This window comes from Ornithorhynchus anatinus, chromosome X1 (assembly GCF_004115215.2).
Source record: "Ornithorhynchus anatinus isolate Pmale09 chromosome X1, mOrnAna1.pri.v4, whole genome shotgun sequence".
Taxonomy (NCBI): Eukaryota; Metazoa; Chordata; class Mammalia; order Monotremata; family Ornithorhynchidae; genus Ornithorhynchus; species Ornithorhynchus anatinus.
The window spans coordinates 103,411,050-103,431,600 of record NC_041749.1 but is presented as its reverse complement, the minus strand read 5'-3'; the positions used below and the strand labels follow the sequence as shown (position 1 = coordinate 103,431,600).

Genomic DNA, 20,551 nt, shown 5'->3' with positions numbered 1-20,551 from the left:
GGTCTCAGGTATGGACCTTTGGTGGGGGAATAGGGAGGGTCTAACTCATATAGCATTCATAGGGCTCCCATCCCATCCCTGACCCAGAAGTGCTGTCAAACTGCCCCACCTGCCTTAGGTCCAAGGTGTCTGCCTGCTGATAGGAGTCTGACCATGGTGACCCCAACTTTTATCGGGGTGGAGACTGGGAGAGTAAGAGGCAGAGGAGAAGGGATAGCAAACGTGTCCGGGGGGTGGGGGAGAGGGGCATTAAACCTCTCTCCTTTCTGAAGGGAGTGCCCAGGATGGCCTAAACTGAATGCAGCAGACTAGAATGTGGCTCTTGGCTGGGAGCACCTTGGGGAGGGTAGATACTATCAGCTGACAATTTAACCTTTCGCTTCTGTCCTAGAGTGGCATAGCTGAGCAAGAATTCCTCTGGGGGAAGCTGAGAATGACTGTGAATAATGCCCGGTGCTATATATAGGCTTGAATGCTTTTCCATTTACATTTTTATTTAGTTCCTTTTGGCTAAACTCATCAGGGACCTTCCCTTCCTTTTCCTTCAGCAATCATACCTCCTCTAAAATGTGCAGAATGTCAAGAACTCATGCGTTTCTATGCTGTTAACTCTTTCCACAAACAGTTCTATTTATCCGTACAAACGAAGGTGAATTCCTTATAGGCTGTGGTTTACAATCCCTAGAGTAGCAGCATGGTCTAGTGGGTAGAGCACGGGCCTGGGAGTCAGAAGGAACTGGGTTCTAATCCTAACTCCACCCCTTGTCTGCTGTGTGCTCTTGGGCACGTCTCGTGACTTCTCGGTGCCTCAGCTACCTCATCTGTAAAATGGGGATTAAGACCGTGAGTCCTATGTGGGAAATGGACTGGGTCCAACCTGCTCATCTTGTATAATAATAGTGGTATTTGTTTAGTGCTTATTATGTGTACTAAGCACTGGGGTGGATATAAGCAAATTGGATTGGACACAGTCTCTGTCCCGCTTGGGACTCAAAGTCTCATTCCCCATTTTACAGATGAGATAACCGAGGCACAGAGAAGTGAAATGACTTGCCTGAGGTCACATAGCAGACAAGCGGCGGATCCGGGATTAGACCCCATGACCTTCTGACTCCCAGGCCCATGCTCTATCCACTACACCATTAGTACAATGCCTGGCGCATAGTAAGTGCTCAACAAATGCCATTAAAAAAATCCCTAAACACAGTAGAGTCAATCAGTCAAATTTATTGAGCACTTACTGTGTGCAGAGCACTGTACTAAGTGCTTGGGAGAGTATAGTGTAACAGACTTGGCAGACTTGTTCTCTGCCTACAACACTGGTGATGCTTTTTCCCTGAACTTTGCTCTTCAAGGACCCCTGCTACAAAGGGGGGTTTATTAGGGAGAAATCCCAAGATATGTGTTTGGAAAGTCTCCTGCTCTATTGTGACTGTATAAAGCATAACCACAATATTTCCATTTAAGTCACTGTCCCATTGAGGCATATCATGGGACCCTTAATCATCATTATTCAAAAATTGTTTGTGAATGACACCCCTCATACTCAACAGCTGGGCCCATGGCAGTAATGATGCAACAGAAACACCAGCAAAATCCATCTTCTTTTACTCCTGGCCTTCCCAGAGTGGCAGAGCCTGGCCACGGCTGGGGTTGCAAACCGAATCAGTAAAGTGTCTACTTAGGCTGGTCTCAAAACAGTGAGACGGAGGCAGCCAATTCATTCTGACCATTTCAAAGGAACACATACTTCTGATCTTTCAGTCAGTTGCCAAGTGCAAAATTAGCAACGGAAAATTCTGCTGCAGAAATAACACGGGTGCTGTTGTAGAAGGAATGGTATTACAATTGGTCCCAGGAGCAGAGCATCCAGTTTGCAGTCTCCCCCTGGAGACTGTAAACTCCTTGTGGGCAGGGATTGTATCTACCAACTCTGTTGTATTGTACTTTTCCAAGCGCTTATTACAATATTCTGCACCCGGAAAGGGCTCAATAAATACTATTGATTGATTGATTCAATATTTGTCATTGAGGATATGTCTGACATTCAGCTAGTCTCACACAAGGTCCAGGAAATAAGATCCCATAAAAATTGAAATAATCCAAAAAAACACCCCAAAAGCTCGTCACCGAAACCAGAAAACGTTTGGCGAGTGATTAAATGCACCAAGTGGGGATTGTTAAAAATCCACGCATTCCTTACTGCTTGGTGTTGCAGAGTGCGAGAGAGGCGGTAAATGAAGGGTGGTAGAAAAACCAGGAAAGCAGGAGTCCTCGGGCTGAGGACCACTCCTTTGTGGAGAAGAAACTTTCATGTGTGTTTTCTAACCACTTTCTTCTTTTTCCATTCACTCGACTCCTTCGACACATTAATGTCATTTTATGACAGGTTTTCCCACTTGCTCTCTTATTCCAGCATTTTGCTCAGAAGCTTTACTTTCTTCTTTTCCCTCCCTCCTACAAGCCCTCCAGGTATCCATCCGACTGTTTGATTCCTCTCCTTTCTCACCCACCCCTTCCCTGCTCTTATTTTCTTCACTCTGTTTTCTCACTGTCCTGAAATTGGCTCCACAACATTTTTTTCAGTTTCACATTAGCTTGTGGTCTTTTCTAGCTTCCCAAGATACCTCTGCCTTTTTATTCTTCCCCATTTTCCTACTGCCCCACCCTTTCTAGATGCAAATTTCCCCAATTTCTACTTTGCTGCCATTCCATTCCTGTTATCCTCATGCTGTCTGCTCTTCATCTTATACTAACCCAGCAATGGCTGCAACCTGAACCAGTTGTTCCCCTCCAAGTAGCATCACCCCCATCCCCCATCCTCTCAGTGTCCTTCCTCCACCCACAATAGATGGTCACCCTAGCCCAGGATTGGCATTTGATCCCATTCTGCTGCTGGCGTTTGTCAGCCAAGAGGTAGGGCTGGGGTTGTTTGTTTTCACCTCTGGGACTCTTCAGTAGATTAATGTAGAGGACGTTCCTTCCGCACATCCAGCACAAAATGCAGGCACCTTTATTCAGCAGAAAGTCCCTGTGGGTGGGAGAACCAGCAGGGTTAGGTACAGGAAGCGGGGAATGCTGGATCCCACTGGATGAGACAGAGAGAGTGTGGACCCCCTTGGGAATTCTCTGTTTAGCAAGCATCTCCAGAAGGAGGGATTGTCATCTCCTATCCCCAGGCCTAAAGAAGAGTATTGGAGATCAACTATCCCACTCTGTGGCCCGTCATGGCTTGTGGTATCGGAAGAAAGATGGCTCAGCTATCAGACTAAGATGGCTTCCTTCTGTCTTCTCCCTCCATTTTCCTATCCTGCTCTTTCAGAGCAGACCTTTGGGGACTCTCCTTTGTAGCTTTGGTATTTTTATGGTATTTGTTAAGCACTTACTATGTGCCAGGCACAAGTGCTTAGGGCTGGAGTAGATACAAGCTAATCAGCGTTGCCTAATGGTTAGAGTACATGGCTGGGAGTCAGAAGGGTGAGGGTTCTAATCCCTGCTTCATCACCTGTCTACTGTGTGACCTTGGACAAGTCACTTCACTGCTTCTGTGCCTCAGTTACCTCATCTGTAAAATGGGGATTAAGACTGTGATCCCCATGCCGACAAGGACTGCCTCCCACCTGATTAACTTGTATCTACCTCAGCACTTAGTAGAGTGCCTGACACGTCATTAAAAAAAAAGATTGGACACAGTCTCTGTCCCACATGGAGCTCACAGTCTTACTCCCCATTTTTTACAGATGAGGTAACTGAGGCACAGAGAAGTTGAGTGATTTTCCCAAGGTCACACAGTAGACAAGTGATCAAGCCAGGATTAGAACCATAAGCAGTATGGTCTAGTGGAGAGAGCGCAGGCCTGGGAGTCAGAAGAACCTGGGTTTTAATCCCAACTCTGCCTCTGCTTGCTGGGTGACCTTGGGCAAATCGCTTGACTTCTCTGTGCCTCAGTTTCCTCAAATGTAAAATGGGGATACCTACTTAAACTGTGAGCCTCACGTGGGACAGGGAGCATGTCCGACCTAGTTAATTTGTACCTACCCCAGTGCTTAGAACGGTGTTTGTCACATAGTAAGCGCTTAATCGATTCCCTAAAAAAAAATAACCCCAAAACCCAGGTCTTTCTGACTCTCAGGCACTCTGTCCATTAGGCCACACTGCGTCTCTTTCATGTCATGCTGGAGACAGTCAGAATGATTCCCTGACTTGGGGAATTCTCTTCTCAGGAAGAATACACAGCCTAGTTATGAATAAGAAGAGTCCCAAATTTCATCCGAGTTTGATGGTATATAGATATGAAAGAATCATTGGAAGAGTCCAGTGTAAGGCCCCAGGTGCTGTCCCTGTCCAATAGGCTGCTGCAAATCTCTGACTTATATGTGTTGTCTCTCTCCTCTTCTTTTTCTTGGCCCAGGAGAGTTGTGCTCTATATATTCAGCACAGAGTGGGTGGATTACACCACTGTCCCTAGGGACCTGAAGCAACTCTATGCTGTAAAGAAAATCTTTTCATTTTAAAGAGAAGACACACACAGGTGTTATATGAAACCCAAGAGGCTCAGATCATAAAAAATGTCATTGCTAGGTCAGATCCATCCTCCACTCAGCCCTGGACTGTGTCTCCATCAGCGGCACCAAGACACTTAGAGGAACTATATGCTGGAAGGCTCAACAAATGCCATCTATTGATTGATGGATAGGCTGCCCTCCTGGGCATCCACCCTCATGGTTGCCCATGGACCATCCAGCACCCCCTACTTTTTCCTCATTATTCCTGGTTTTCCTTCTAGTACTCCATTACAAACCATCCATCCCTGAATCTATCCACACCCCATTTTTATGGTATTTGTTAAGCACTTACTGTGTATCAGGCACTGTAGTAAGCACTGGGATAGACACAAGCTACTAGGATTGGACACAGTCCATGTCCCACATTTATTCATTCATTCATTCAATCGTATTTATTGAGCACTTACTGTGTGCAGAGTACTGTACTCAGCACTGGGATCACAGTCTTAATCCCCATTTTACAGATGAAGTAATTGAGGCACAGAGAAGTTAAGTCATTTGCCCAAGGTCGCACAGCAGACAAGTAGCAGGGTCAGGATTAGAACCCGGGTCCTCTGACTCCAAGGCCCATGTTCTATACACACGGCCACACTGAGCCTACTGACACTTTGGGCCTGCTCAATTTACAAGGTGTCAAATTGCTACGTGGAAAAGTGTTTCCTTCTGTTTTGATCTGAAAAGCTCAGCCAAAGCCATTCAGGGAAGTCCCAAACTGAGCAGCTGCTACTCAACAAATTTAGTCTTGTGAAAGTCTCTTCATTGATCCCATTTTCAGGCCAGATTATGACTTTACTCATTTCTGAGCCTGGCCTCCAGGGAAGAGCTGGCAGATGCTACTCTGGTTATCTTCTTAAAACTTTGGTGTACAAACATCTACCCAGTACTTCATGTGTTACTGTTTGAAAAGCTTAAAGAGAAATTCTGAGAATCCTATCACTTCTTTTTCATGCAGTTTAGTTCCTATGGAAATGGGCACTGGTTCAGGCAGAACAAATACCAGTGTCAGTTAAAAACTTCTCTGGGTCCCCAAACACCTGGCTGACTGGGGTGGAAAAAATCCTTTCATTTTCCCAAAGAGCATTCCAAACTGAAAGCTTTTCCCCTGCCTTACCAGGTAGGCAAAGTACCTTAAGTCTTTGACCCGGATCCTGCAGTCGTATTCCCTTTTGTGTCGATTATGCAAATAGTTTGGAAAAAAAATCAGGAAGCTGCAAAAATAAGATTTGAAATGTAAAATGCGTATTGGGCCTACCCAGTCAATCAATAGTATTTATTGAGTGCTCACCCTGTGCAGAGCACTGTACAGAGTGTTTGGGAGATTACCCTTCCTACCTCTCCTCCCTTCTCTCTTTCTACTGCCCACCCCCCACACTCCGCTCCTCTGCCGCCCACCTCCTCACCGTCCCTCGGTCTCGCCTATCCCGCCGTCGACCCCTGGGCCACGTCCTCCCGCGGTCCTGGAATGCCCTCCCTTCTCACCTCCGACAATCTAATTCTCTTCCCCTCTTCAAATCCCTACTTAAAGCTCACCTCCTCCAAGAGGCCTTCCCAGACTGAGCTCCCCCCCCTTTTTTTCCCCCTCTGCTCCCTCTACCCCCCCCCTTCACCTCTCCACAGCTAAACCCTCTTCTCCCCCCTTTCCCTCTCCTCCTCCCCCTCTCCCGTCCCATCCCCTCAGCACTGTACTCGTCCGCTCAACTGTATATATCTTCATCACCCTATTTATTTTGTTTATTTTGTTTAATGAGTTGTACATCACCCCTGATTCTATTTATTTGCCATTGTTTTTATGGGATGTTCTTCCCCTTGACTCTATTTATTGCCATTGTTCTTGTCTGCCTGTCTCCCCCGATTAGACTGAAAGCCCGTCAAAGGGCAGGGACTGTCTCTATCTGTTGCCGACTTGTACATTCCAAGCGCATAGTACAGTGCTCTGCACATAGTAAGCACTCAATAAATACTATTGAATGAATGAATGAATGAATACAGTTAGTAGACACCATTCCTGCCCTCAGTGAGTTTACAATCTAGCAGGAGAGGCAGGCACTAAAATAAATTACAGGCAGGGGAAGCGATCAAGCTTAAAGATATGTACATAAGTGCAGTGGGGGTTAATAGGAGTGGCAAGTATCTAAATGCTTAGTGGATGAGGTTTCAAGTGGATAGATGATGCAGTGTGGGGAAATAGGGAAGATAAAAGATTGGTCAGGGAAAGTTTCCTAGAAGAGATGTGATTTTAGTAAGGCTTTGAAGAGGGGTAGAGCCAATAGTCTTTTGGATTATCTTGTATCTACCCCAGCATTTAGTATAGTGCTTGGCACACCGTAAGTGCTTAACAAATATCACAACTATTATTACGATGAAGGGGGATTGAGTTCCAGGCAGGAAGGAGGGGCATGACCAACAGGTTGCTAGCGAGAGAGACAAGATCGAGGCACAATAAGTAGTCTGGTTTTAGAGTAGCAAACATGTGGGCTGGGTTGTAGTGGGAAAGTAGCAAGGGTAGATGGAAGTGGGAGAGCCTTAAACCTGAAGGTCAGGAATTTCTGCTTGATATAGAGAGATGGGCAATCATTGGAGTTATTTGAGGAGTAGGGGGATGAATGGCATTTTACAAAAATGATCTGGGCAACAAACAGAGTGAAGTTTCGCCTTGTGAGGGGCAAGGCTGGAGACGGGGAAGTCAGCAAGAAGGCTGATGCAGTCAAGATGGGATATAAAGGAATAACTGGGCTAGTGTTGTGATAGTTTGCTTGGAAAAGAAAGGTCAGATTCTAGAGCTGTTGCAAGAAAAGGTCAGACGGGAGTTCGTGACTGACTGAATGTAGGTGTTGAAAGATAGGGAGGAGTGAAGGATAATGCCGAGGTCTTAAGCTTGTGAGACAGGGATTATGGTGGTATTGTCAAAGTCGGTGAAGAAGAGGGTTTGGGAGGACAGAAGAGGAGTTCAGTTTTGGTGTTTGTGAGTTGGAAGGAGTGGGAGCAAGTGGGGTCATTATCAAGAGAAAGTGGTAGAAGAAAGCCAGGTCTCATCGATGGCCAGGAGGTGAAATGACAGGGATAGGAAGAAGTCCAAGATGAAAGGGAGTCTTCCCATAATATACAGGAGATTCCAGAGGCTACCACAAAATGGAGTTGTATAGTGAATGGGTGATGGGAAAGGAACATCAGGGCTGGTAATTCACTGGATTAAGATGATGATGGTATTTTCCTGCAGCAAGCCATTCACTCCCTCCTCCCTAGACAAAAGGAAAATCAGAATACAATCAGTTGTATTTGGGGCTGCCGTTTGACTTTCCTTATGCCCTGCCATGTGGCCAGGGTGGCAAGTAGGCTTTTGAGCATGGGCTTGTTTACTGGGCTGAGCTGAGTCAGCACTCTTATGCCAGAAGAAAGTGGTAGATTCCCCGTTTCTCTGCCTCCTCTCTGCCATTCCAGTCCGAAGTCTATTCTTCACCCCATCCTCCTCCTCCTTTCTACTCATCCCAGTTTGAAGTCCCACTTTAGATGTCATGCCTCAGCCTCCAGAAATGGAATTCAGGAGAGAGAGAGAGAGAGAGAGAGAGAGAGAGAAAACTAAGCTGGAGACCTCTCTCACCTCCCAGACACTTTCCTCATGCATTTCTCTCATGAAGTTCTGTGAACCCTCCAGCAAACTGAAGGGAAATGGGGACAAACCATTCCAGGAAGAAGAAAGAGTTTTTCATCTTTTACTGCCCTTATAGCTAGTTTCTTTAGGGATTCAGAGTATTTAATTCCCCTCCACCACCCAACCTGGCAAAGTATATTTGAAGTTAACCGTCCTCCGAGGTTCTTACTGAATCTCTGCATCCTTGAAATATTCCCAGTGTCAATTTGCAAAGCCCTTTCCCCTGATTGGGGTATCTGGAGCAGCTGGGCAGAGAGAGGAGAGTAGCCTCTCTGAGGAGATATAAAGCCAACATCAGGACCTAGAAATAGGCATGTGGCTACGTCTCAGTGGTCTGGTTGTTCTCCATCTCCCCAAATCAGGAAAATTCCTTTTCTCGCTGTTGTTCCTTCACCAGTTAAGAAACTATGTTTCTTGCTAATACTAGTCTCGTTTTTGCCTAGCTCCCTAAAGTCTTACTTTAATTAAAAACATTTGCTTCCACTTCATTTATTTGGCTTGTTAGTGTCTCTGGTTATTGCTCTATGTGAGCAATCACTCATTTAAATCATCAAAAAGAATATTGCGAGAGGCAGACCCCCGGTTTTCTGTAAAGCGGGAGGAATGAAGATATGGCTGAAGGTGGTCATACCTTTGGTAGTGTTTTCACAGGTGTCATCACAGGCAAGCTGAATCCCTTAAAACCAGTCTTGCAAATTACTACTTGCCCAAAATAAGTAGGAGTTCAGGCTGGGTGAGTAGAATGGGCAAGTAGGAAAGAAGGTTTTTGCGATTATTCTACTGTAGTGAAGGCTGGAAAACATTTTTAGTGAGGGGAGATGTGTGTGTGTGTGTGTGTATATATGTATATATTATATGTAAAATGTCATATATGTATGTACATGACATTGGCCCCACTAGGCCACACTGATACACTTCTAGCCGTGAATCCAAGGCTTGAATCAATCAAGTGTATTTATTGTGTGTATACTGTGTGCAGAGCTTTGAGCTAAGCACTTGGGAGAGTATAGTACAAGAGAGTTGGTAGACACATTCCTTGCCTACAAGGAGCTTACTATCTAGAGGGGAAGACATATAAGTATGTGGCTTGGGGGGAAGATCTTGGGCCTGGGAGGCAGAAGGACCTGGGTTCTAATCCTGGATCTGCCACTTGACGGCTGTGTGAGAGTGGGCAAGTCACTTCCTTCCTCCGTGTCTCAATTACTTCATCTGCAAAATGGGGATTAAGACTGTGAGACCCATGTGGGACATGGACTGTGGCCAACCTGATTGTCTTGTATCTACCCCAGTGCTTAGTACAGTCCCTAGCACATACTAAGCACTTGATAGCCATTTAAAAAGATAAATAAATTGCAGAGATGAAGTGCTAAACATCATGATACTCCAAAACATGGATTTACAGTTTGAAAATTTGGTCCCATGCAATGTTGGAGTCTTGCTTGAGATTCGGAAACCACAAGGTTGATATTGTTTTGCAACATGTCCAGCACATTTGACCAGTCCACATAGGATTGCAGCTGTTATTGTCTCTAGTAAGTCAAGGCTGCAATGGTTTGTTCAAAAGTTCAGACTTTATTTAACTTTAAACTTCATGCCAAGTTAAATACCTATTAAATTATGATGTTCAACCTTGTGATGTTCAACCTTCTCCCTGGCTGTTAAACCAGAAAGACCTCTTTCTCCAGGAAGTCTTCCCTGATCAAGTCACAACACCTAAGGCATGCCAGTCCAACAACTACCCTTAATAGTTTATTTCTATCCCCTGGGATCATGTCCATATGAATACTTTTATTTATTTACATATTTCATTTAGATATTTATCTATGTATTCAGTTATTTGTTCAGCTGTTTCATACTGATGTATTTGTACTGCTGTATCATTGTTCTTCCTCCAGCTTTTGCTGTCTGTAAATCATTTTGTCACTCACTTCCATTAGATTTTAAGCCTCTAGAAGGCAGGGAGCCGTACCCAACACTCAGTAGTAGCTCAATCATTACCATTAAGGGGGAGAAGAACGTGTGCCCTGGAAGGGGAAAAGTAATAGATCCAAGGCCAGTCTGTTTACCCAGGATTTGTTTTGGTTGTTACCTTAAGAATATATTAAATACTGTAGAGAGCCTTGATCTTGGTGTCTGCCCGCGGTAGGGACTGGGGGAGAAGTTCTGGTTGTTGGGGAGACGCAATCTGGGGAGTCATGGGTGGGCACCCTTTGTCCTCAGGCTTCCTGCAGCCAGCCCTGGGAAGGGGATAGTCCCCAATGACCTCTACACCTTTGGGAAGACACCTTAAGCCATAGAGTGGTGGCAGGAAGAGGGGGTGCAGGGACTTGGAGGGCAGTGAAGAGACCCTAAAACCTGCAGTAGAATGAGAAATATGGGGGGCTTTAAGATCCGGTGGAGGCTGATCAGCATCCAGGCACTGCTACAGTGATTCTGGGGTCTCTTTTGGCTGGGATTTAGGGCTAAAAACCCCCAGGAATCAAGCAGAAACTCAGTACCATTGGCTCTAAAGCACTCATTCAGCTCACCCCCTCCTACCTTACCTCACTGATTTCCTACTGTAACCCAGCCCACAGACTTCACTCTAATGCCAGCCTACTCACTGTGCCATCCATTTCTCCACCAAGCCCTTCCCCACATCCTGCCCTGGCCTGGAACTCCCTCCCCCTTCATATCTGACAGACCATCACTCTCCCAACTTTCAAAGCTTTATTAAAAGAGTATCTACTCCAAGAGACCTTCCCTGACTAAGCCTTTATTTCTATTACTTCTTCTCCCTTCTGTGTCACTCTTGCACTTGGATCTGTACCCTTTAATCATTTGATATTCACCCCATCCTCAGCCCCACAGCACTTATGTATATATCCGTAATGTATTTTATAATGTCCATCTCCCCCTCTAGACAGTAAGCTTTTCATGGGCAGGAAAGGTATCTACCAACTCTGTTGTACTTTCCCAAGCATTTAGTCCAATGCTCTGCACACAGTAAGTGCTAAGTAAATACTGTCCTCGATTGATTGAGTAGTCATTATCCCACTTCTTGTGAAATTTCATCAGCACCACCCATAGGCCATACTCAACATCGAATGGCAGGACAGAATAATCACTAAGGCTGAAGTCCTGGATCACAGTCAACTCATTAGCATTGAATGGCAACCCAGATCCTCTGGATAGGGCAGGTGAGAAGAATGGGTGATAACAGCATTCTCTTGCAGCAACTATCTGATGAAGTAAAGTGCTTCCTTGAGGTAGACTGGTATTCTAAGAGCCTTCCCTGAAAACAGTGACAGGCCTGAGAGTAGCCAATGAAGGACCAATCCTTTGGTGAACACTATGTGTGAAGGACACTCAGGCATGCACTAGTCTTTTGAACCACACTCGCTGCACTAAGGCATCTTTGGCCTCAACTTTGATAATGAAGGATAACTAGATATATTAGGTTTTGTTTATCCCTTCATCCAGTTCCCACACTCCCTTCTCTCTCCAGAAAAAGAAAAAAGGATCTGAAGCCATCCCTCCCATTTTGAGGAGAGCTATTTCATCATCATCAAGTGGTGTTGATGCTATATCAAGGGAGTTTGGGTGTGGGTGGGAAGATCCTCCCTTGGAGGCTCACATTAACAACTCATAAACTTTTTTCCAAGGAAAATCAAAACTTGGAGTAGATTTAGAGCTAGGGAAACCCTGGCTACGATAATTTGGCTGAACCCAGAGTAGTTTAATGGGACTACTTAGGTGTTGGAGCTTTTAATAGGCATACTGCAGATGATAGATTCAGCTTGATTCATAAAAAAAGTGCTGCTGAGGGCGTGATGAGATTTTCCCTAGGAAGTTGTTGTGTGGGTGTAAAACTGCACAAGGTGTTCTGAGGGTAAAAATAGAAATGTGTAGGCTGGACAGTTACTTGGAGGTGTGCCGGAGAAGGGGTTTGCTCAGGATACAGATGTTCTGTGATTCCCTATTTTAGGACTTTCCCCTGATAATCTGATCTGATTAGTAATTATTGGATGAATCCCTCTGTGAATTATTGCCCTCATCAAAGCTGTCCTCTAAAACAGTCCCTGCATTTATTACATGCAGAGAGATGTTTTTTCTTTTCATTTTTCCAAAGGACCCAAAATTTGTTTCTTAAACCCTTCTAAGTTTCTTCCATTTAAAAATCATCCTTCTACATGCGCAGAGAGACCTATGTGATGATTGAAGACAGGGAAGCTAGCGTGATGGCCGAGTTGCCCAAGCATCCAACTTGAACTCCTTGCAGCTGTTGTCCTGAATGCCAGCAGTGAAGCTTCAGTCCTTCACTCTTTCAACCTTCATGTGTTTTCCTGAATTTTTGAGTGGTGGGGACCTTTTCTAGCCCACAGCAAACCTGGAATCAGGTCATCTCCCCCTCTCTTGGCCTGGGTTCTAGCCAGAAATGTTTTTCCCCTTCACTCGGTGTCCGCCTTTTCCTCTGCTGCACCTCTGGGACCATAACTAAAGGTCACTTCTTAGATGCAAAGGAGTCAGGGAGCTTGTGAACGATAAAATAGCCCATATTTGCTCATAAATCATTTCATATGTGGCTTCTACCCAGAGGAAACGGTAGAGAAAGACATTTCTTTTTGGGTAAATCCCTGATGACATAAACCCAAAACTTAGCTCAAATTGCTAATGGTTCATATGTCTGGTGCCTATAGGACTGAGACTAAAGCAGACATATATCACACTCTCACACACACACACACACACACACTGTCTAGAATGCAGTCTAACCACCAGCAACGAAGCAATTCTCATCACATCGTACCTTTGCTGCATGGGCTACGTGAGGAAAATGGATGACAGCAGGATACTCAAACAACTGCTCTGTGCGGTGAGCTAAAAATGAGGTAATCATAGAAAAGGTGGACAGAAGGAGCTCTTTAAAGGAATAGTGAAGCAAAACCTCAAACAATGTGGCATAGCAGGATAGAGTTGGCAGGCAGCCACTGAAGACAGGTCAGCTTAGTGTGCAGCGATCAGAAATGGGCTCTTAGTCTTAGAGCAAAGGCTTTGGAAGAATCGTGACACCAACAGAACCAAAAAAGAGAGCAGTGTCCATACTGTGGGTAAAAATTGCAACAGGGCAGTAAGGGGCCATCTTTATGTGCACACTGCAGAAGGGAATTTCTGTCACGCATCACTCTTATCCGTCACACCCGCACCCGCTAATAAAATCTCATCAATTTCATCTTTGAACTCAAAGGGGACAAGTGCACACACGTATGTATTTAGGTATTTATTTGTGTATGTACATACGTCCTTTGAGCAACTGTCTATATGTGTGTGTTTGAGATATTGCTGCTGACAAGTCTAAAATGGTACTGACAATTTTGACTTGACTTTACATACATGAAAACTCACCCTTAATGTGCTAATGTACTTGGTTTTTACAGTGCATGGAGCTGTTTATCTTTTTGTCTCTTTGTTCTCAGAACACTCTCAGAATTTCTGCTCAAGAAGAGCCATCCTTTCTTGATTGCAGTATGCAAGCCTGACCTGTCTCTCAACTTCAAGCTATCTCACCACAATACCCGAAGTTCTGTTTTACCGTGTCCTTAAAGCACTTGCTCTGCCCCTCTTATTTTCATTCATTCCATTTCAGCTCCCAAGAGAGCACCTGAGTGGGTATCTACTGAATTTCAGCATAGCTGGGGTGAGGTGTGCGTAGCTTCAAGCTAGTAGAATGCCTTTGTTCCAGGATTTTGTTGTTTGCAAACCCTTCTTCTCATCTTACGATGAGTAAGGTCTGTAAGTGGCACTGATAGACTGATAAGAACTGCTGACGATTTGGCTCTTGTGAGGTGTCCAAGTCTCACAAACATATAGAAAATCGGTATGGGCAAGGAATGAGTCTACCAACTCTCTTGTATTATACTCTCCCAAGTGCACTAAGTAGTCTCCCAAGTATAATACAGAGCACACAGTGCACCGTGCTCAATGATATCATTGATTGATTGATTGACAGCACTACAGCTCCACTGACCTTCAGTTTGGTCTGGAGCCTGATACACATTCCTGCCACACTCTATTTGAGAGTCTCCCTAAGGATATGTTGGCCTTTTTATTTGTTTTTATACTGCCTTGTCTAAGTAACTGAATTCTATAAGGGCATTGATTTCCAAGTGCCTGGATGTGGGTCAGGTCTCCTGGTGCAGGCTGATAATTATCTTGATTTTCTTCAGATTTATTCTTAGTCCATAACTCTGGGCTGATTCTGTAAGATGGTTTACAATCGTCAACGTGCCTTCTTGGTTGTGCTATAGAGTCCGGTATCAACTTTTGAATAACTATCTCTAGGACTGTAGATGATGCTCATAGACTGTTGAGCTAAGTTACCCTAAATATCATAAAAGAAACAGTGACCCCTAGTAGAAAGAGGACAGGCCTGGAGTCAGAGGACCCGGGTTCTAACCTCAGCTCCACCACTTACTGTCTGTGTGATACTGAGCAGAAGGCCTGGTCCTCAGTTTCCTCATCTGTAAAATAGGGATTCAGTACCTTTCTCCCTCCAACTTGAACTGTGAGCCCCGCGTGAGACAGGGACTGTGTCTGACCTGATAATCTTGAATCTGCCTCAGTGCTCAGTGCAGTGCTTGGCACACAGTAAGCACTTAACAAATACCACAGTTATCATTCTGACCAGAGTCCAGGTTCCTGGTTAGAGTTTTCAGAATAGTGGCGTGAAATAAACTGAATGAGACCAGACTGATTCTGTAGCCCTGCTAAACTCCAGTGACAAGGGAGAATGGATCAGACAGTGCACGCTTGGCTCTGACATGATCAGCTGTGCCATAGTACAGTGCTCTGCACACAATAAGCTCTCAATAAATATGATTGAATGAATGAACTGTAGACCAATTTCAGAATCATGATAATTGCCTAAGGATAGACAAATTTATTAAGTAATTGCCAGAGCCCAGATCTAAATCATGATGTCATCCTTTTATGAGGCCTAGGAAAACTCTATAGAGGTCTTGGAACTGCCCCCTTCATTTCTCCTATATCTGGCACACCGTGAAGATCATGTCTGATATGCCATATTCTGGTCTAAAGCAATAATGTGATTCCTATACTCTATTATTTCCACCAGCCTGTAATTTATTTTAGCGTCTGTCTCCCTCCCTCCTGCCCTCTCAGGGTCACACCTGGAGAGTTTCCAGTACTCTACCAGTCTCGACTCTAGGAGGGAGAGTCAGGCAGAGGCATTTTCCTTTCCATTCCTAGCTTGAGCAGTGGCTAGCGAATGGAAGGCATTCTGCTACAAGTCAAAACTCACCTGTACTGGGCAGCAGCGGCATGGGAGAGAGTCAAGGGCGGAGACTCAGGTTTACTGTACGGGAGGAGGCGATGGTAAACTGTTTCCGGATTTTTACCAAGAAAACTCTATGCATCCACTACCAGAACAATTACAGATGGAGGTGGGGCATTCCGGGAGAGATGTGTCCATGGCGTCGCTGTGGGTTGGATAGATTGTAAGCCCATCAAAGGGCAGGGACTGGCTCTATCTGTTGCCGACTTGTACATTCCAAGCGCTTAGTACAGTGCTCTGCACATAGTAAGCGTTCAATAAATACTATTGAATGAATGACTCGACAGCATAAGCCAACAACAACAACTCTCCCTCCTCCGCTGATTTGTAAGCTCTTTGAGGGCAGGAATCGTATCGACTATTCTTCTGAGTACAGTGCTCTGTGTAGAGAATATGCCCCAAAACTACTATTAATCAACTGATTCTGGAAGCATACAGCTAACGATATTCTTCAGGATCTCGTCCAAGAGGACCATGATCAGGCTCTTGCCAGCAGTGGAGGGCAGTGGGACCATCGTTATGATCTAAATAATAATAATGTTGGCATTTGTTAAGTGCTTACTATGTGCAGAGCACTGTTCTAAGCGCTGGGGGAGATACAGGATAATCAGGTTGTCCCACGTGAGGCTCACAGTTAATCCCTATTTTACAGATGAGGGAACTGAGGCACAGAGAAGTTAAGTGACTTGCCCACAGTCACACAGCTGACAAGTGGCAGAGCCGGGAGTCGAACCCATGACCTCTGACTCCGAAGCCCAGGCTCTTTCCACTGAGCCACGCTGCTTGAAACATAGTGATAATGATGATGACGGACTATCCTGTCATAAATGACGGACAAGCCTGTCTAGTCATGAAGACTTTGAGAGCAGGAACCAGCAAGATGGTTTTAGGGCTAGTGATTTGTGCAGCACCACTAACACTCTCTCATTCTTGTCAGCCAATTTCCCGCTGGGATAGAGGGTGCAACAAGCAAGTGGGTGGGCATCATGGTGGCCATGTTGTGCCCTAGCATAAAAGAATGACTGCCCAGGCAGCTGGAGTAGCCATTTTGGTGGCCACTACGGTCTTCCCTGCCCATGTTAGCCAGTTATTTTACAGATTCCTGCTACCACTGTCTGTCATGAGAGGTGCTGAAGGCATAAAGACCCTTCACCACCGTTGTCGTAGCCCCAGCAGACATTGCCCAATCAATCGTTTTATTAAATGTTTACTGTGTGCAGAGCACTGTATGAAGCATTTGGGAGGGTATAATAGAGTTAGATATAATCCCTCCCCTCAAGGAGTTTACCGTCTATTTTGGGCTGTTTCACCCACCCTCATGGTAATAATAATAATAATGTTGGTATTTGTTAAGCGCTTACTATGTGCCGAGCACTGTTCTAAGCGCTGGGGTAGACATAGGGGAATCAGGTTGTCCCACGTGGGGCTCACAGTCTTAATCCCCATTTTACAGATGAGGGAACTGAGGCACAGAGAAGTTAAGTGACTTGCCCACAGTCACACAGCCGACAAGTGGCAGAGCTGGCATTCGAACTCATGAGCCCTGACTCCAAAGCCCGTGCTCTTTCCACTGATAGGATGGGGAACATATAGTAGAAGAAAAACACATGGCCCCTATCCTTGAGGAGCTTACAATCGAATGAGGGGAAGAACACTCTAAAAAAGGCAAATATACAGTCGGTAAAAGAGTAAGAGGATAGATATAGGAAACCCACAAGGAAGCAGCTAGCTAAATAAATAAATGATGCTGGTATTTATTCAGCGCTTACTGTATGCACAGTGCTCTGCACATAGTAAGCGTTCAATAAATACTGTTGAATGAATGAATGAATACTAAGTGCTTGGGAGAGTACAACAGAGTTAGACACATTCCCTGTCCACAAGGAGCTCCCAGTTTAGAACATAGCAAGAACGAAGACCACGTGTCCATATGTTGGCTGGTTATTTTTTGGAAGCCCTCGTATTTTGATAGAAAAAGGGATGTTCAAGGGAAGGTTGAAGTTCATTCATTCAGTCCTATTTATTGAGCGCTTATTACATGCAGAGCACTGTACTAAGCACTTGGAAAGTACAATTCAGCAATAAGTGTTGAGGTGTTGTCACTTCTCCCCCTCTGGACTGTAAGCTCACTGTGGGCAGGGAATGTATTGACCAAGTCTGTTATATCTCTATTCGTACTCTCCCAAAAGCTCAGTAAAATGTTCTGCACACAGTAAGTGCTCAATAAATGCAATTGATTAATTGATCTTCCCTGCATTCTCTCTTTCTCAATGATGAGGGAAGCAGCTTCAGTCCAAAGAGTTACTGGGATAGTGTGTTTAGGTGTGGGATTAATAATGATTAAAGTAAGGGCTCAGAGCAGAGTTCTGCCCCTCCGTTGTTTCCCCAGGCTCATGAATGCTACATGGGGACCTCCACCCTCTCGGGGTCAGCCAGCCAACAAGTCTCTGCCTCCTCTCCCAGTCTCAGGTTCTAGTATTTTGGGTGGGTTGGACCAGTCTAGGCACCGGCCATAGAGACCCAGTTTAAATTGCCCTATTTTCTTGGAACGGCCCTGACTCTTTGATTCATTCATTCATTCATTCATTCATTCATTCATTCATTCATTCATTCATTCATTCAATCGTATTTATTGAGTGCTTACTGTGTGCAGAGCACTGTACTAAGCACTTGAAAACTATAGTTTGGCAACAAATAGAGACAGTTCCTACTCAACAACGGGCTCACAGTCTAGAAGCGGGGAGACAGATAAAACAAAATAAGGAGACAGACATCAATAGCATTATTAATAAAATAAATAGAATAATAAATATGTGCATATATACACAAGTGCTGTGGGGCAAGGGGCAAGGAGGGAGGTAGAGCAGAGGGAGGGAGTAGGGGTGATGGGGCGGGGAGGAAGAGCAGAGGAAAAGGGGGGCTCAGTCTGGGAAGGCCTCCTGGAGGAGGTGAGCTTTCATTAGGGCTTTGAAGGGAGAAAGTGAGCTATTTGGCAGATGTGAGGAGGGAGGGCATTCCAGGCCAATGGTAGGACGTGGGCCGGGGTCGATGGTGGGACAGGTGAGAACGAGGTACAATGAGAAGGTTAGCGGCAGAGGAGCAGAGTGTGCGGGCCAGGCTGTAGGAGAGAAGGAAGGTGAGGTAGGAGTGGACAAGGTGATGGAGCTCTCTGAAGCCAATAGTGAGAAGTTTTTGCTTCATACGAAGGTTGGTAGGCAACCACTGGAGATTTTTGAGGAGGGAAGTGACATGCCCAGAGCGTGTAGAAAGATGATCTGGGCAGCAGAGTGAAGTTTAGACTGAAGTGGGGAGAGACAGGAGGTTGGGAGATCAGAAAGGATGCTGATGCAGTAATCCAGTTGGGGAAGATTATTTCCCTTTCCATTGTCCATCATTCTGATCACAAGTTCATTTTGTTGACACTTAGAGCAGTGTCTTTCCAGGGCTCTGCAGAACCTGCCTGGGCCTGCTGGCCATTGGCAGGGAGAAGCAGGGGAAAAAACAATTTGGTTTCATGTCCTTTCTTAGTACCAACTAACCAGATCAAAAAAAAGCACTGTAAATTCCTTTTGAAAAAAATTTTCTACACGGTGCCATCTGGTGTCACTGAACTGAGAGAATTTCAACCTGGGGACTTCGGAGGAGAGTGAGAGTTTTATGTCTAAAGTCGCTTCTTAGGGGGATAAATTTAATCTCTGGAGCCAGGAGCACATGGCAAAAGAAAAATGGGCAAGAGATTTTTTCCTCATACCCTCAATCAACCCTGGGGTGGAAATTCTGATGAATGCTTGCGCGTTTTCACTTCCTAACCCAGACCGTTTCTTTCTTTGATATTTTCACACTTGTCATTTTTCTTTGTGACAGAAAAATGAATACGTGTTTTAAAATGGAAAGATTATTTTTTCCCCAGCAACATAGATATGCCATAGTGTTTCCTCAGTTCCTCTGGCTGGGGCTTGGGAAACCTTAAGAGGTGATTTTGTCAAACCCTTGTTGACACTATAAGACTTAATTGTATTTTTAAAGATCTCCAGGAAAACAGATTCTCCAACTTTCGACTGTCATCCTTTCCAAAGTTTTAACAGGATTTTACTTTCTAAAACCACTTATTTTAAACTACCGTGCTATAGTTAAAGCCTATTGTATCTTGTTCTGTCCTCAGTGGAAATGAATAGCAAATCCTCAAGGTAAGGACCTTTCAGATTCTTGAAGAGGGGTAATTGAATTGCTCCTCAGTCTTTTCTTCTTTGGTTGAAATAATCCCAGTTCTAGTTGCCTTTCCTCTAACTCCCTTTTTTTTTAAAAAAATAGATTTTGTTAAGCAGTTACTATGTGTCAAGGACTACTCTGAGTGTTCACATAGGGCAGGGGTAGTGTCAGATATACTTGCACTGTATCTTCCCCAGTGAGTGTTTGGCACTTAGTAAGTGCTTAACAATTATTATTAATATTATTATTATTATGCCTATATTCTATCCTTTCAGACATTATCTTGGCTGTCCTCTGATCCCTTTCTGAGTTCTTCATGTTCCTCTTTCAGTGACCATAGTACTATGGTCTCAATCAATCAATCAATCAATTGTATTTATTGAGCACTTATTGTGTGCAGAACACTGTACTAAGCACTTGGGAAAGTACAATACAACAGAGTTGGTAGACGTGTTCTCTGCCCACAAGGAGCTTACAATCTAGAGGGGGAGACAGACATTAATGTAAATAAATTATGGATCTGTACATAAGTAATAATAATAATAATTGTGGTATTTGTTAAGGGCTTGCTATGTGCCAGACACGGTACTAAGCCCTGGGGTGAATACAAGCAAATTGGGTTGGACACAGTCCCTTTACCACATAGGGCTCACCGTCTCAGTCCCCATTTTACAGGTGAGAAGGCCCAGAGGAGTGAAGTGACTTGCCTAAGGTCACACAGCAGACAGGTGGCAGAGCTGGGATTAGAACCCATGACCTTCTGACTCTCAGGCCTGTGTTCTATCCACTGTGCCA

The 20,551-nt window shown here is 44.7% G+C and overlaps 1 protein-coding gene and 1 non-coding gene across 18 annotated transcripts in view; both read left to right on the top strand.

The window, feature by feature from the left end:
- ATP2B2 (ATPase plasma membrane Ca2+ transporting 2) overlaps positions 1 to 20,551 on the top strand; it is a 563,774-nt gene that overhangs the window by 431,546 nt on the left and 111,677 nt on the right. The window lies entirely within an intron of this gene.
- On the top strand, positions 15,366 to 15,504 carry LOC114806834. The gene has a single exon (XR_003754892.1). It is a non-coding gene; the product is annotated as a small nucleolar RNA SNORA7 (small nucleolar RNA).